The sequence below is a fragment of the Petaurus breviceps genome, unplaced genomic scaffold (genome assembly GCF_028583685.1).
Source record: "Petaurus breviceps papuanus isolate PSGF00001 unplaced genomic scaffold, PetGlider_PUasm1.0 38, whole genome shotgun sequence".
In the NCBI taxonomy this organism is placed as follows: domain Eukaryota; kingdom Metazoa; phylum Chordata; class Mammalia; order Diprotodontia; family Petauridae; genus Petaurus; species Petaurus breviceps.
The window spans coordinates 66,217,457-66,235,297 of NW_027186304.1; the positions used below are offsets into that span (position 1 = coordinate 66,217,457).

The following is a 17,841-nucleotide window of genomic DNA, read 5'->3' on the forward strand; positions in this document are numbered from 1 at the left end:
TCAAGTACACTTAAATAGTTTTTAGAAGAGGTTTTTTGTTTTAGTTTAGTTTTTTTCTGAGAAGGTACACAAAAATGGAAGCACAAACGTTTTTCCCAATACCTGGGACAAATTCTCCCCTGAGGATAGTGGGCTCAAACTTGAAACAGTTCAAACTTAGTAATTTGAATGAGTTCCCTTCCAAATGTGACCTTGCTAATGGATAAAAAGTCCATACTTATTCCAGACTGGGACAGGCAGATCACACAGGACCTCTCTCTTCCCTGTCTGGTTTCTGGCTCATTCTGCTGACCCTTCAAAGTACATAAGATCATAGCCATCTCCACTCTCCATCTAAAAGCAGAAACTAATACACACAAGAGAGGCAGAAGCAACAACAGGGCCAGTATCATTATCATTATTATTATTATTTTGCCTCATGTTCCCTCTGGGTGAGTGAGTTACAAGGCCCCTTCCCTACCCAGGGCCCCACAGCAACTTGCCTTCCTTCTCCAATGCCTGCCAGACTGGTATATTAGCAAGTACCCTAGCATACCCAGGATGGCCGGCTAGCATAGGTCCTTTGATCTGCGTTTAAAAGAAAGACTGCTCAAAAACAGGTTAACAATCTTACCTTTTATTACATTCACTAGTTCAAGGGAAATGTCAGTACCCTGAACGTGGAGAAAATACAAACAGAGAAATTAGCACAAAAACCAACAGACAGGGCTCCAGCTGTCTGAGTAAAGCATAATAAGAATAATATCCATAAAATATTTCCCTCACAGATCTGGGGTGTGTTCTTGGAAATACACATAGTATCAGTGGGAACAGTGAGCGCAAACTTAAAATACAATGGTAGAGAGGTAAACACATGGAGAATATATGGCTGAAGAAACTCCCGCCTCCAGCGCTGAAGGACTCAGATGTCTTGCCTCTTCTTGAAATAGCCTCAGGCCACTCCCACTGGGCACAGTATTTTCACAGGTCAGGTAATTCAGCTGTGTTTCCTGGGCCTAGTCCTCTTTACACCTTTACAGCTGACAGCCAGAGCTTGTTGTCTTGATTCTTCTCCTTTCTGGAGGTACCATCACTTAGGATATCACCTGCTGGACAAGTAACTTTTTCTAGGAAAAATAGTTGCCAATGAAGGGAGTTAGGGACAGAAGAGGAATTCTGGCCCTGTAACGCTAGCACCATTCTTTATAGAAGTAGACCAAATAATAATGATAATACATCCCCTCTCAAAAGCTGGGTTCTTCCATAACTGCTTCTCCTCTAGATTGCTATAGGTTACCCTTCAAGTTGCTTTTCTTGCTTCTACTGTCTCTCTTGAGAGTGTGTCTAAATTTTTAAAGTCCAGTGGGGTGTAGTAACTATCCTCAAGCAGCCAAAAGCTCGATGTTCTCTAATTCTATCAAGGGGGTAATAGATGGAAGACAGATATTTGTAGTTGATTTTACACTGTAACATCATGTTGTTTCTGTTACCTGCTCCTTGATTTTATCAACTAGGATGGCGTAATAGTGGTGGAAATCAACCAATTAGTGGTTTTTGACCAATTCCCCTGCTATAGAAGGATGGACTTTTGATAGTGTCTGAGAAATTCTGAGAAATTTTGACCATTTAACTTTTCTACTCTGAAATAAAATTCATCTACACAAATCACCTCTCCATCTTGGAAGACACTTTATACTGGGTTACTTCTAATGATTCTAAAGATGATAACTTGTTTTTCCATACTATAGACCATTGGTATATGTTAACTCTGTTCTTTCAGCTTGTTTTTTCTGTGTCATATTCATGTGGGAATTTTAAAAGTATCATGCAGTTCGTGTTACTGATTTATGCAATCATTTACCTTTCCCTATTGTCTCAGAAATATCACTACTACTAATTGCAACCAATCATTCTACCATCTGTCTAAATTCCATTTTGTGCCTAACTCATCTAGAACTTTTCTCCAGCAATTGTGTCATTTCACTTATGTATCTTCAGCATCTCCCTTCCATTTATTCTTTTTTATTGTCTGCCAGAAAGCTCTAGTCTTCCAAGTCCTGAAAAAACCTTCCAATTACCTTTCTACCATATCCATTGGCTTCTCTTTCCCATTATTGCAGAAGTTCATTACTCTAAATCTGGGCCCTTATTGCCATCCTCCTGGACTATTGTATTAGCCTACTCATGAATCTTCTTGCTTCCATATTCTTCTTTCCTCCAAATCATCCTTTATGCTATGGCCAAAATCAACTCCTTTGTAAGGAAACCTTGTTATTTCTGAGCTCTTGCTTAAAACTCTTTGGCATTTCCTTATTTCCCACTCCAAAGTTTTCTAAAGTGACTCCATTGCCTGGCATTCAAAGCTTTTCACAGTTTAGCATCTCTCGAACTTTCTAGTCTTATTTCATATTGTACCTTTTTGCGGTCTATATTCCTGTCAAATTTGTCTACTCATCATCCCTTATGTGACCCAAGGTTTCCCTTCTTTATTCCTTTTGTGAATGCTATTCTGCTAGAAGTGTGAGAAAAGTCATTGCCTCCCCACTGTCTTTCATCTGTTGAATTTCAATTTATCATAACAATCTTAGAGAACACCCCAATGCTACTTCCTCAAGGAAGCCTTTTCTCCTCCCTTTCACCTCCAGTTAGATTACCTTCCTCTTAAACTTTATGTAGCTTTTTACATCTTCTTAGTATCCTTTCCTGACTCATCATTAGCTTTTCCCTAATTATGGATGAAATGCAAGATTTTGTCCTGGTTACTCTTATCTCCTCTTTCTATATCCTCTTTTGGTCATACAGTTCCAGCTGTCTTAATTTTCCTCTGTCTGCAAATGACTCTCAATCTATAAATAGACCCCAAATCTTTCCCTTCCTTCCTTCCTTCCTTCCTTCCTTCCTTCCTTCCTTCCTTTCTTTCTTTCTTTCTTTCTTTCTTTCTTTCTTTCTTTCTTTCTTTCTTTCTTTCTTTCTTTCTTTCTTTCTTTCTTTCTTTCTTTCTTTCTTTCTTTCTTTCTCCCTTCCTTCCTTTTTACTCTAATACATCACCAGTTGCCTGTTGGAGTCTCTATCCCATGCTCAAATCTTCCCCCTGAAACCTATCTTTTTTTCAAAGTTCCCTGTTTCTTTTAAATATAATCCCAGTCACCCCAGTTTGAAACCTTAGGGTCATCTTTGAATATTCATTCTCTCTCATCTCCTACGTTCAATCAGTTGCCAAGTCTTGTCAATCAGCCTCTACAATGCTACTCACACCTATCCCCTTCTCACTATTCACAAGGCCACAGTCTTAGTTCAAACTCTGAACACCTCTCTTCTATATTGCTTCAGTGGGAGAACTTTGTTTCCTGGGGTAGAAATGATGGGAAGCTTGTGAGTGACATATCCATTTTATCTTAGAGTTTGTGAAAGAAAGGAAGCCAGTCATAAACCCTGGTTTCTGGGAAAACAGATTTTAATAGTTAGCATCCCAGAAAGGATGCCCCCAAGAAAGAAAAGTTGGCATCATAAAGAGAAAAATTTCCAATACAGAGGTAATAAGGGAGCTGCCTAAACAGAACTTGCCAAATAACTGAGATTTTTAAAAGATATACAAAACAAGGACAGGAAATGGAAATGAATTCAAAAGTGTGGATTAGACTTGTCCAGTTTGACCTCAAAGTGGAAAAAGTAGAACTAGTGGATAGAAACTTCAAAAAGACATTTTGGGGGCAAGCAGGTGGCGCAGTGAGTAAGAGCTCCGGACCCAGCGTAGGGAGACCTGGGATCGGTTCTGGCCTCAGATACTCAGCACCCACACAAAAATAATAACTGGCTGTGTAATCTCTAGAAAGTTACTTAACCCCAATTGCTTATTAAAAAAAAGACATTTTGGTTTGATGAAAGGAAACAACTCCCTAACAACTGCAGCTGTGCAAAGTACAATAGACTGGTATAGAGAAAAAGTAAAGATTTCTGCTTCATTGGAGGTCTTAATTAGAGAATCCTAACTGGTCCCTCTCTACATCCAATCTCTCACTTTTTCAGCCCTTCATCCATACAGGTGTCAAGATAATCTGAAGGCACAAGTGCTATACCCTTCTCAAAGTCCTTCATTTACATGCCTTCTACCATTGCCTATGGGTACAGCTTCTTCAGTCTAGATTTTAAGGAGTTTAATACTTTCCTCTACATTTTAAGACTTAATTCCTATTACTTCCCTTCATAGACACTATGTTCCAGCTGAACTGGACAACTAGCCTCTTCCCAAACTCGGCATTCCAGCTTGTACCTCTATTCATTTACCCAAGTCATTCCCCATGTCTGTATTCACTCCTCATCCCAAATTTGCAGGATCTCGGTCTTCTTTTAAGACAGTGAATATGTTGTTCCTTTTAGGAAGTCTTCCTTGATGATCCAAGTGATTAGCACCCTTGCCCCTCTTGATGGTCTTTCTTGTATTTTACTATTTATAGGTTGTATCTCTTTGGTGAAATATAAGCTCACTGAAGGCAAGACCATTTTAATTTTTATCTTTGCATTCCCAACATTTAGAATAATACTTTTCACATAATAATCAATACATTCTTCTGTAGTTGAACCTCAGGTATTTGTCACATATTATCATGTGTTATAGTTTTATGTGTATGAGTTCCATAATGCTTCTTGTATGAAGGTGGAGGTGGCATCTTCTTTAAACATTGTATCTCCCTCACAGTTCAGTGCTCTGAACAAAATAAGGGCTTAATTGTTATTGCTTAGAGTGAACCTTTCTGAATCTTTATAGGTTTACTCTTACCAAATTCTGACCCATTTATTTTTCAAGTTCTCCTCATTACTTGTAGTAACATACATTCTCTTTCCAAGAACATGCAGCAATTCAACTCTGCAAAGGAATAAATTGAAATTGAAATAGTTGTACTCAGAGAGATGGCATTTCCAAGTCACCATCTGATATTTGTATTGCATTTGTGCATACCCAGGCTTGCTAGGATTGTTCTAATGCCAAAGAAGAGTTGGAACAAATTATTTATCACTTAATGGAATGACATGGAGTAATTGAGGTGGTGCTCTGCTCAAATTGTTTAGGTCCAATCTTTGAAGGCTTACAAGGAAGACTGAAAAAGTCAGTTTATTAATGTGAGTTAAGGTTACACTGTAGTCATCAAAAAATAAAGGCCAATTTCCACTTCTGAATTTCCCAGGGAAAGCCAAATGCACTTTGTGTCTACTTGAAACTTTCATATCAATATTCTCCCTATTGCTGAAATGTGTGGTAGCTCTATTTTCATCTGATACTTAAAGCTTAGGGATTTTTAAAAATAATCAATACTGCTACAAGTCTTTGTTCTTTACTAATCTGAACTTGCTTTTATAATTTTTTTGAACTTCAAGTTCATGCAACCTTTTCACAGTGAGTGACATTGATTAGAAATATAAAAATCTTGAGGATTCTGGCCTCTTAGAAAGAAAAGGGGGAGTCAAAACAAGTTAAGGACAGTACCCACATGGTCTATGACCACACAAATGTTGGACTGAAAGAAACTGATGATTTATTATAAGGTTTCTAAAGCAGGCTCCATTTAGTTAAGGAGGGAGATATCTCTTCAGGATTTGACATAAGAAACTAGGACAATTCTCTTCTTCCTTACTCCCCTTTCCAAATGCCCTTATTTTAAAGAATGCATCTCTTGTTTGTTTAAATTGAGCATGTTAGTCCCTTAGATATACTGGAGCATATGTTGAAAATCTTTGTTTTAGGATTATTTACTCACATGTTGAAAGAGAGAAAGCATAACATAGAGGATCGAAAAATGACCTCAGAATTCAAGTTAGGAAGATGGACTTTCCCTGAAACTTAGAGAAGCTGCCAATATGCATTGGTATAGGAAGTTCCTAACCAGGATCTCCCTATAATAATAGTTAACATTTATATAGCACTTACTATGTACCAGGCACTATGATAAGGGCCTTATAGTCTTTACCTCATTTGATCTTCACAACAACACTAAGATGTAGGTGCTATTATTTTCCCCTTTTTACAAATGAGGAAACTGAGGCAAGTAGTTAAGGGACTAGCTCGGTAAATGTCCATGACTGGATTTGAACTCAGGTCTTTCTGACTTCAGATCTGGAAATCTACCCCCTGTGCCACCTATCTGCCTATCCTGACTATCAGAGGTTCTCTGGAATGATCCAGTGGGGCAATAGTAGCCTCAGGTGTGATTGGGGGCAGGGCGGTGTTGAATAAAATTAAGGGGGCAATAGAAACAAGGAAAGAAGAGAAGTTTTGAAAAACGATACATATAAGTTTCATCTCTTGTATACCAGAGTAAAAGACATAGTAATTACATTATTATACAAATAAACACACAAAATATGAGTTATAAACAATTAGTGGTCAAGTTCACCAACAGGTCTTCACCTATTGGCAGGTGAATATATTGGGAAATCCAGCATGCATCAGAAGGAATATATGTATGATAATGACTTGTTTGCATAATCAAAATTTCAACACAGGAAAACCCCCCACAAATTTACAATAAATTATTCAATTTAAGATTCATCATTAAAAAATATTATAGATATATTTTGAAATGATACAAACTTTTTAAAAAAACTGTTAAAGGGTTAAAGAAAATAGATTTCCAAGGCAGTGATGAATAATTTTATTTTTTGAAAAGGGGGCAGCAAGCTAAAAAAGTTTAGGAACCTCTGGACTAAGTGGTGATTTTCTCCTCCTTAGAGAGCTTTAGGCAGAGTCTGGACAACCAGTAGTTTGGGTTGCTAAAAGTGGAAATTCCCCTGGCCTAAGGGTGGACTAGAGGACCATTTTATTTAGGTCCACTCCAACTCTCAAATTATGTGATTCTATGAAATCAAAATCCACTTTAAAAAAAAAAGAATCATCAATCTAGAAAATTGTTCCAATCTACATTTCATTATTCAGTTCGTTATTCAGATGAGTTTATATTCTGCTATGGGGGCATAGGCTGTGACTTATATGTAATCAAAACTAAGGACTACTTGACCAGCCCGCAGGGAGAATTTAGTATACCATGGAATAGTGGAAAGAACACTGACCCTGGGTCAAAGAACTCTGGTTTAAATGTCAACTCTGGCATTTACTATCTGTTGGACCTTGATCGATTCAATGAACCTTGGTGAATCTCAGTTTCCCCATCTGAAAAGCAGACACAGACTATATTTACTCTTAGGTCCCTTCCAACTTTAATTCTATAATGCTATAATCCTATGATTAGGACCCATCTTTATTTCATAGGCACGGAAAATGTAGCTTGTAATTCGTCCATTCCTTCTCTTTTGCAATTCTTAACCATGGCTTTCCATAAAGTTTCCAGAGTGGATCCACTGAGGGATCTTAATGACTTCAAAGAGCTCACATTGTATTGGGAATACAACATACACACAGACAGAGAGACATCAAATATATGTTTTCAAGCAGCAGAGAGAAATAATAACTGGGGCCAGGGGCAGCCTCATATAAGAGGTAACACTTGAGCAATGAGTTGCTGTTGTGTTTGTCTTTCATTCATAAAAGAGGACCATAACATCAGGGAAATGATGACATGACTTGCACTTGACTTTGATTTGAGTGAGGGAGGGCTGTGCAAGATCACCAGCCTCACTCTCTCCTCCAGAGCCATCTGGGTCCAGTGGCCAGATATTCTTCAGGATAAATGGAGATGGCCCAGGATGCAATGGGGGAGCCTGGCCCTTTTAGGTTAAGTCCTTTACAGGTTTTCACTTTGTGAAGCAACACATTCTAATGGTCGAAAGCTGTCCAGTTAACTTGGGGTTTACTGGCTAGAATTCTCTCCTTTCTTTCTTTTTCTTTTTCTTTCTTTTTCCTTCTTTCTTTCTTTCTTTCTTTCTTTCTTTCTTTCTTTCTTTCTTTCTTTCTTTCTTTCTTTCTTTCCTTCCTTCCTTCTCTCTTTCTCTCTCTCTTTCTCCCTCCCTCCCTTTCTTCCTTCCTTTCTTTCTTTCTTTCTTTCTTTCTTTCTTTCTTTCTTTCTTTCTTTCTTTCTTTCTTTCTTTCTTTCTTTCTTTCTTTCTTTCTCTCATACATTGGACAATAGGTCTTTGCCCAAGCACCACTTAATGAACTAATTTTTGGGTGCTCCTGACTTAGAGTGAATATAAATATTAACTGTATCTCTTTTCACAGCAACCCTGAGGTCTTCACCTCCCATTTTGATTTTTTTTTAATTAAAGGGTCCATCTCTTGACTGTCTTCTTAAGGAAGCCTATTCACTGAATGGGTGCTTTGCAGGAAGCTACAGATGGAGGTGAGGAGAGAGCATTCTGATGTAAAGAATGGCCTTTGACAAGGTGAAGAGGCAAGAGAAGAGGTGTCATATATAGAGAACAGAGAGTAGGCCAATTTGATTAAAATGGAGTGTGTGAAAGGAAATAAGAAGAAACAAGAATGGATAGGAGCTAGCTGATTGTGGGGCACATTAAGTGCTAGGCTGAGTAGTTTGAATTTGTATTCTAGAGGCAACAGGGAGCCACTGGAGATTTTGGAGCATAAAAGTGACAATTGTCAGATCTGTTTTATGAAGATCAGTTTAATAGTTATGTAGATAATAGTTATGTAGATATACAATTATGTAGGATTGGAGAGAAAAGAGATGGAAAGCAAGAAAACTATTGCAGTAATCCAAATGAAAGGTGATGAGGGTCTGAATCAGAGTGCTGACTGTGTTAGTGGAGAGAAAGGGATGTGTGTGAGAGATCTTGGAGATGTAGGACCAATTGAACTTAGAAACTGATTACATATAGAGGGAAGAGAGTGAAGACTCAGGGATGATTCTAAGGTTATGAACCTTGGTGACTAGAAAGATGAACAAAAACATAGGAATTTAGAGGAGACAGAGCTTGGGGATACAGGGATGTGGAGCAAGTTGTTTCGTACATGCTGCATTTAAAATAGCTGCAAAACATCAAGGTCAAAAAGTCAATGTGATACAGTAATTCAAGAGATTTAGGGTACAGATCTAGATTTGAAAGTAATTGTCATAGAGATGATAATTGACCCCAAGAAAACTGATGAAAGCATTGAGAGAGTACGTAGATAGAAAAGAATGTTCAAGATTCCCACAGTTAGAAAGTTAAAAGGAGATTGTGAAGGAATGGTCAGACAGATAGGAAGAGAACAAAAAGTGAGCAGTATCAAAAGTTAAGAAAAGGAAGAATATCTAACAGGGATGGGGACCCTGCAGCCTTGAGGCTGCATGTGGACTTCTAGGTCCTCAAGGGTGGCCCTCTGACTGAATACAAACTTCACAGAGCAAATTCTTTTATTACTAGAATTTCTAGAAGGAGCTGGTTGATAGTGTCATTAGTATTGTATACTACACTAAATTTTGGAGTATCTGAAGCAATTCTTTAATGATGCCTAAAAATGCTGCAACTTGCCATATACCCAATGCAAAATGATTATAATATTATAATAAGAAAAATAAAATTTTAAAGACACTTTGAGATCTATGAGCACAGACTTTATTATGTCTTATACAAATTTCTTATTTCACCCCGTGCTCTGCACAGGGCTATGAACATAGCGGGCACTTAAGAAATACCTATTAAACTTGCTTGAAGGTAAATGTTATACAGTTAAATTGTATCACATAGAATCATAAACCATATATGAATGGTGTTTAGATTATCTGCATGACCAATCATTTCAATTAGTGTGGATAATTGAATTACTACATAACGATACTTTGAGTTTTTCTCACCCCTAATATAATGTTCATTCTAACTCGGGAGGACTGATCTTTCCATTTTATCAGCAATGCTATTTCTAACTTGAATGGATACTTATAGCTTAATTGGGGATAAATATAAGGGGTATTGTATTTCAGAGAAATTTTACTTTAAGAAGGACATAGACTATTTTACACAATACAATTTCTATGTGAATGCTGCCTGGTCTATCTACTAGGCACATGTTTCCTGAACAAGTGAATATATGTATCTGATGAGGTAAATTTCTTCTGCAGGAACTTTTCCTAAGTATGGTTGATACTTTTAGAAACCAATCCAGCCAGAGTCATTTTTTCTCACAGAAATGGAACTAGTGACTGAATTATTTATTATTTATTTGCGATGATTTGTAGATACATTTACTGTCAGAGTAAAATATGAAATTGACATCCCAAATGGTGTTACTCAAAATTTAACTTTGTTTTTATACCATTAGGCATATTTTCCTATATATTAACAAAGAATCTATTTGAATTGTGTATGTCCTATTTTTTTTACCTTATTGTTTAGGTTTTTAAAGAAGAAAAAAAAATATCTCCATATGATTGACCTAAAAGACTTCATTTATCTCAGAAAAACAAATGCAAGAGTGTGTCAAGGCCTACAATCATCCTCTTCTAGCTACAAATGCCCACATCTAGAGTAGTCACTGCATTCCTACTCCTTCCCTTGTGGACCTCTTTCATAAAGCAGTCTTCTTCTTGTTGTCATTCAGTCATGTCCAACTTTTCATAACCCCATCAACCACAGCACAGCAGTCCCTCTATCCTCCACTATCTCTTGAAGTCTAAGTTCAAGTTCATTGTCTCCATAACACCTCATATCCACCTAATTTTTTGCCATCCCCTTTTCCTTCTGCCTTCAATTTTTTCCAACATCCAAGTTCTTTTCCATTGAGTCCTGGTTTCTTGTTATGTGGCCGAAGTATTTAAGCTGTGAAGAGCCTAAATTAATCTCTTATTGTATTGATATTATTTTGACTGATTTGATCTCCTTTGTGTTCAAGGGACTCTCAAATCTTCTCCAGCACCGCAATTCAAAAGTGCAGATTCTGTGGTGCTCAGCTTTTCTCATAGTCCAGCTCTCACAGCCATACATTGCTACTGGAAATAAAAAAAAGCTACAGCTTTGATTATATGGAACTTTGTTGGCAAGGTGATGTCTCTCCTTTTTAGTATGCTATTTAGATTTGCTATAGCTCTCTTCCCAAGGAGCAAGTGTCTTTTAATTTCATGACTGTAGTCATCATTTGCAGTGATCTTTGAGCCCAAGAATATAAAATCTGACATTGCTTCCATTTCTTCTCGCTCTATTTGCCAGGAAGTTATGGTACCACTTGCCAAGATCTTAGCTGTCTTTCTTTTTAACTTAAGTTTTAAGCTAGCTTTTACACTCTCATCAAGAGATTTCTTAATTTCTCTTCATTTTCTGCCATTAGAGTGGCATCATTTACATATTTGAGGTTTTTGGAATTTCTTAATTCCAACTTTTGATTCATCCAGCCTGACATTTCACTTGATGTACTCTATGTTTAACTTAAATAAATAAGGTGACAATATACCATTTTGTCATACTTCTTTTCCAGTCTTAAACTAATCAATTGTTCTGTGTTCTGTTCTATCTGTTTCTTCTAAGCCCATATACAGGCTCCTCAGGAGACAAGTAAGATGGTCTGGTCCTTGGGGTAGTTCCAGGAAGGCCAGGGTTTTAGTAAAGTAAGATAAGCAAGAGCTTCCCCACAGCTATATTCCTGTGCATTGTCGGTTTTGTTGTTCAATCATGTCTGACTCTTCATGATGCCACTTGGGGTTTTTTAGCAAAGATACTGGAGTGGTTTGCTGTTTCCTTTTCCAGCTCATTTTACAGATGAAGATATTGAAGCTAGCAAGGTTAAATGACTTGCCCAGGGTCACAACTGTTAAGTATCTGAGACCAAACTTGAACTCAGGTCTTCCTGACTCTAGGCTTTAGTGCTCTATTCCTTGTGCTATCATATCTTGATATATTTCAGAGTTCAGTTCTGAAAAGAAATTTCAATACACATCACCTACAAATTTCCTTCAGATATGTCTCTTGACCCTGCAATAACTCACCATAGCAGGCAATATCCTCACCTCACCTCTCCAAACACCTCTCCAAACTCCAAACATGAGGGAATTGAGGGGCAGCAAGTGCTGTTGGGGTTTGAGTGAACCACATCTTGTGACTCAACTATGGAGCTAGCTCAGTTCCCTTTCTATTTAGTTATGGGTCTAGTCCAATCTCTGTCCTGTAACAAAGCTTTATTCAATTATGGAAATTATGAGAAAACCATTACACTGTTTGAACCTAGCCCTGCATGGCTTATGAAGTTGGACCACCTCTATTTGCTGCTTAGACCCAGGTTATGCTGACCCGAAACCTGGTCAGACCCACAGACTGAAACAAAAAGTTTTCTCACAATTGTACATCTCAAACACCCATATGACTGTAGCAGCAAGCACCCCAGCGTCCCCAGAGTGTCTGCCAACACAGGTTCTTGGATCTGCTTTGGTAAAGGAAAGCAACTCAAAATGGGTTAACAAGCTTACTTTAATCAGTCAAACATGTATCATTTACCTAGTTCAGGGGAAAGAGGTCAGCACCCCGAACTTCAGAATATACAGACAGAATATCAAGACAGAAACAGATCAAGTAGACAGATTTCCAAACTGTCCAACCATTACATCCATACCAAACAACATCTGGGTTTCAAAGCCGAGGGGGGGCTCTCAACAATGGCTTCCCAGAATCCATATCAAATCACAGAACACTTCTCAAAGTGAGCCCCAAAACAAAGCTACACATCAGGGCTTATATAGCCTTCTCCTGGCTCAGAGAATGTAACAACCTTATTGACTCACTGGCCAATCAAGAAGTATCTCCTGAAAAACAAGCCTCCCACCCCAGGCTCCAGGTGCATGTTAGCCTAGGGGCAGGGAACATCTTCAAATTTACATTCCCATTACAGTGACTTAGCTGAAAAATGGCCCTGTAGTGATTGATCAGTAATTATCTCTGTGTCCCTTTGATTGTACACAGACACTTGGGGGGCTTGGAGCACCTTTTTTTTGCAACTCAGGAAACTGCCCTTGTTTGCTGTCCCGCTCCCATCTTGGAAAGTCCCCAGTCTTTCCTCCAGTTGGAAATCAGATTCACTAATTTTGTATCCTGGTTAATTGTTTTCTTTAAACTGATTAGTCTTAGTTCATTAATTGTTTTCAATGTATAAAAATCTGTCTTTCCCTATATTCAGGATCCAGTGACAAAGATGAGGAAGGCTACTAGTCTCAATTTGTTGGGGGAATTGACATGCATTGCTAAATAAATTGATAGGGTTAGAAGCTCAAACCTTTATTTCCCCAGTCACTTCATCTTTCACTGGCCACACATATATATGTATATATTTTTGTTCCCAGTCTATGATTTAGTCAATGTAGAGAACTTCCCAGCAAGGTAACCCCTTCTACTAATGCATATCAGTGTCTTCCCTGCAGCTTATTGTCATAGTGAGCTGTCTGGGGATATTAAGAGGCTAAAAGACTTGTCCAGGGGCATGCATCCATTGTGGGATTTGAACCCAACTTTTCTGACATCAAGTTTCAGACTTTTAGTCAACTACTAAAGGCTAATGTCATTGTAAGAGTGGATATAATGGAATCTTGTTTTGCAACCACAAAAGTCATTAGAAGACAATCAATAGCTGTGAGGAAGCTCTCGCTTATCTTACTTTACTAAAACCTTGGCCTTCCTGGAACTACTAAATCAATGGCCAGAGGGAACTAGAAAGGTGCGGGTGTGGCACACAGCTCGGACCTTAGAAAAGGACAGGTCCCAGTCAGGTCTCAAGTATCCTCACCACCAGGCCTCTGTCATCTACATATAATCTACATATATTAAGGGAACGTAGAATATATAGAAGGAAACAAAGTGAGGAATATGAGGAGTTTTACTGACCTTTGAGAAATTTGATTATATATATATATATATATATATATATATATATATATATGGAATATAGAATACACATAGAGAGGGAAATGAAGTAAGGAATTTCAGGAATTTAACTCACCCCAAGTCTACCAGGAAGGACAGAATTTGTAGACTCTCACTCCTGCTTTTATATAAGTGGAGGTGTGTCCCTAGTGAGCACCATACCTGCTTACTTGGTGAAAGCTAAAAAAATACCTTCCTGTGCACACTGTGTCTAAGTTTTTTCCATGAGATGGGGTCTGTTGTTTTAAGGGATACATCATGTGGATCTTCCTAAGGATCCCCCCAGAAAGGGAAGCAGTGAGCAGTGGAAGGTTGTCTCAGGCTAACTCCCTGACCCTACCTGCAAGTCCTGTGATCCCCATAGCCACACTGAGGGGGTATCTCACATGGAACTTCTTGAGGAGCCCCAGGGAAGTGGTGGGCAGCAGAAGCTTTGGGCTCCCTCCCTGACCCTACCTGGGAGGTCCTGTGAATCCAAAAAGTGTGTTTCTCATGTCATCAACCTCTTGAATGTTACTTAACCCTCAATTAGTGCTTCTTCAATGCTGACAGATTAAGTAAATCCAACAGGCCCAGGTCTTTGAGATCTTTGAGATCCCTCACAGACCCTAAGAGCACCCAAATGGAAGTGGGAACAAAGGCAGTGACTCTAATGAAAGTCAGGCTTCAGAGCCCAGGTGATCTGATGAATCCCTCAGTGAGTTCTGCCTGAGTCAGCAAGAAATAGCCTCAGGAAATTGTTTGCATTTCAGTTATTTTTCTGTATTCAGCAATGAATGAAGTGCTGAGTTTAAATGCCATGACTCTGGGGAGTAATACGAGTGGGCCACAAAATATACCAGTTTTTTTGGATATTTTTTCCAGTGTTGCTGGATTCCAGGGCACCTACGAGTATAACATTCCCTAAGGTTGTTATTCACACTTCCTTTTCAGTATAGCATGACTCTGTGAAAAAGTGCCCCTGAATTAGAAATTGAGAGAACTCTCTTCTATTCTTGGCCTTACTATGTGACCTTGAGCTAGGCTTTAACCTCTGTGGTTGTCAATTTGCTTCTGTATCAGATGGGGATAGTAGTTCATGCTTTTCTCAAAGACATCTTAAGAAGCCTTTCAAGAACATCTCTGAAGTTCATCAAATTTCTCAGACAGATATTGTTGACATAGGTGATGATGAGGTACAGGCTCTGGGAACCCCCTTGAACTCTGATTGAATCTTCCCATCTGGCCTGTGGCGCCATAAGCCTTTCTGGACCCAAACCTAGGTTACTAGCCTAGCCCTCCTTTGTCCAGCTAGCTCCCACCCTTGATCCTCCCAAACCCTCCCTTGTCTAGGCTCCAGGTAGCTTCCAGCTACCTCCTACCCTTAATCTCTCATCACTGGAGTCTGACCTCATTTGACTCCTCCTGAAGATCCCCCCAAAACTCTTCCCCTAGACCACCCCTAAAATCCTCCCACAACCTTTCTGTACATAAGACCCCATCTTGCCTCCATGAGGTGTGAGAACTCCGGAGAATGATCTAGGGCAGACTCATTCTGTGTCAGATTATTCTGGCCACTTGTCCAGTACAAGTGTCACAGATACTGAGGCTCCTTAAGAGTCTACCCATTATGGCAAATCTTTAATGAACTTTGCTGTATTTTGGCTTACAGAAGACTTGAGTCGAATTCAGGACCCGCCATGCTGATATTGTGGGGTCTCAAGCACCCCTAACCCTATACCTCAACCTTTTATGGTGATCTCATCATGTGAGACCCTCTTCTCTTTACAGCCTGCAATGACTTTGCTATGCTCAGTCCCCACAAGCACAACCATCTGTCCATTTTGACATGTGGATGAATTGTTTCCCCAGGTAACCCTAGAAAAGCTATGGTAGATGGGGACATGATCTGAGTACAGACTGGAAGGTAGGTCAGGTTACCCCTCCATAGGTAACAAAGGCAGATTCTATTTGCCAAAGGACCTGCTCTGTGGCATTCTTTGGTTTCTAGGAGAGCTGCTGCCAGGTTTGCAATTAGAAGAAAATATAAAAACAAACAAAAAGAAACTTTCTGTGAGTGTCCTACAAATACCTGATTGAATGTACTGCTTTCTTAATGTATTAGACACATGACTGAATTCCCATCAGCCTGAGCTAGATAAGAATGTATGTAAATTCCTTGAGGGCAGGGATTATACTATCTTTGCAACACTTCTATAGCATCCTGGGCCATCTCCAGTTGTCCTGATGAATATCTGGCCACTGGACCCAGATGACTCTGGAGGAGAAAGTGAGACTGGTGACCTTGCACAGCCCTTCCTCACTCAAATGAAAGTCAACCGCAAGTCATGACATCATTTCCCTGATGTCACGGTCCTCTTTGAGAATGAAAGACAAATACAACCTATGCTTTAGTAGCCTGTTTTTCTTCTGACTTAACACCACTGATTTGGACACCATGTTGGAGAGGCATGGGAGGGAGTCCGTTATTGCTTTGTAGAGCAAATGCCAGAAAATTCTACTCTCTATGACAAGTACACATTTGTTTTCTGAAGTCTCACATAGTTTCAGCGAAGGTTCAAAATCACTGGTAGCCAATGGCACCCAAGGGTCACAATGTGCAAAATGTGCCTATGTCATCTAAATGCCTTTTCCTGGCTCTGGGTTCTTGCCTCTCTGTTTCTAAGAAAGGAAATCCAAAAGTAGGGGTCTTGTGCATCACTGCTAATCATCATGGTACTGGGAAAATGTGCTACAAGTGGAGTCTGAGTTTAGAGCCTAGCTCTTGCCACTTGATAACTGGATGACTTTGGGAAAGTCACATCCTCTCCCGGCCTTAGTTCTCCACATGTAAAAAGCAGAGCAGGTGACCTCCAAGGCCCCTTCAAACTCTAAAGATATATTCTTAGGTCTACAGTGTCTCTCTTTTTATTTTTTTCATTACATTAATACATATTTATGGAACAAAACAAGCATTTCCATAACAAAGCACAGAAAAAAAGACGATTGTACATGAAACTGTATATCTACTATACACAAACTGCTATTCCTTTCAAAAATACAACAAAATTATCCTGTAAATTTTTTTCTTTCTTTTTTTTCTACCCTTTCCCCTTTTGCCCCAGATACACCTCTTCTTTCTGAGAAATCCAAGTTGTATTCTTCTATTAGAAGCTAGGTGGCACAGTGAGACTTGAGTTAGGAAAACCTTGGTCTTCAGACACTAGGTAACAGTGTGACCCTGGGCAAGTCCCTTATCCTCAGTTTACCTCAGTTTCCTTATCTGTAAAATGGAGATAATAATAACACTTACCTCCCAGGGTTGTGGTGAGGGTCAAATGAAATAATCATTGTAAAGTGATGAGTGCAGTGCCTGGAACAAAGTAGTAAGTACTATTTTAAAAAGTTATTACTGTCACCATTAATTATCATCAGTATTATTATTATTCTACTTTAAGCTAGAGGCAGTGTTGGTTGGTGAGCTGGCCCCAGAGTCAAGAAGATCTAGCATAGGTAGTCCCACTTTTGGTGTATCCTGTCTATGCGACCCCGGGCAAGTCACTCAACACCTCAGTGTTCCAGACAACTATGAATACATTGCCCAATAGTAGTGGTACTGATCTGTTCTAGTGGAAATAGTTTCCTCCTTTGGAGTTCCCTGCCTTCACGATGAAACCACAGATCTGGACCACAAACAAAACATCATTAAAGAGTCAAAAACAACACATTCAACTTCTATGCTGTATTCTAGAGTTCTAAATGAAAATCCCCAAAAGTCCACCCTCTGTCCTGCTGGTAAATCTCTACTTAGAAAAAAGCTGAGAGGGGTGGCTTTCCCATCAGTTCACGTAAATTGTTTAAGAGGCCATCAAGATAGAGGACTCATTGAATTCTGTCAAAGAGAGCTATGGATTAATCTTCTTTCAAAGTTTTCTTTTTTGTGTAAATGAAATATGGCATGGGAAATGACATAGACTCTAAGCACAGAGAACCTTTAAATGGATTGTTAATATTTGGGTATCAGGAAATGTAAGCAATTCCCATGTGCTAGCTATTAACAGGGCCTGTTGGTAAGCTAAGTATAGTACCTGGGGATTT

General features: G+C 39.0%; 1 pseudogene; it reads left to right on the plus strand.

Moving 5' to 3' along the window:
* The first annotated feature begins 853 nt into the window (after window positions 1-853).
* LOC138170264 (myosin light polypeptide 6-like) overlaps window positions 854-17,841 on the plus strand; it is a 49,759-nt pseudogene continuing 32,771 nt past the window's right edge.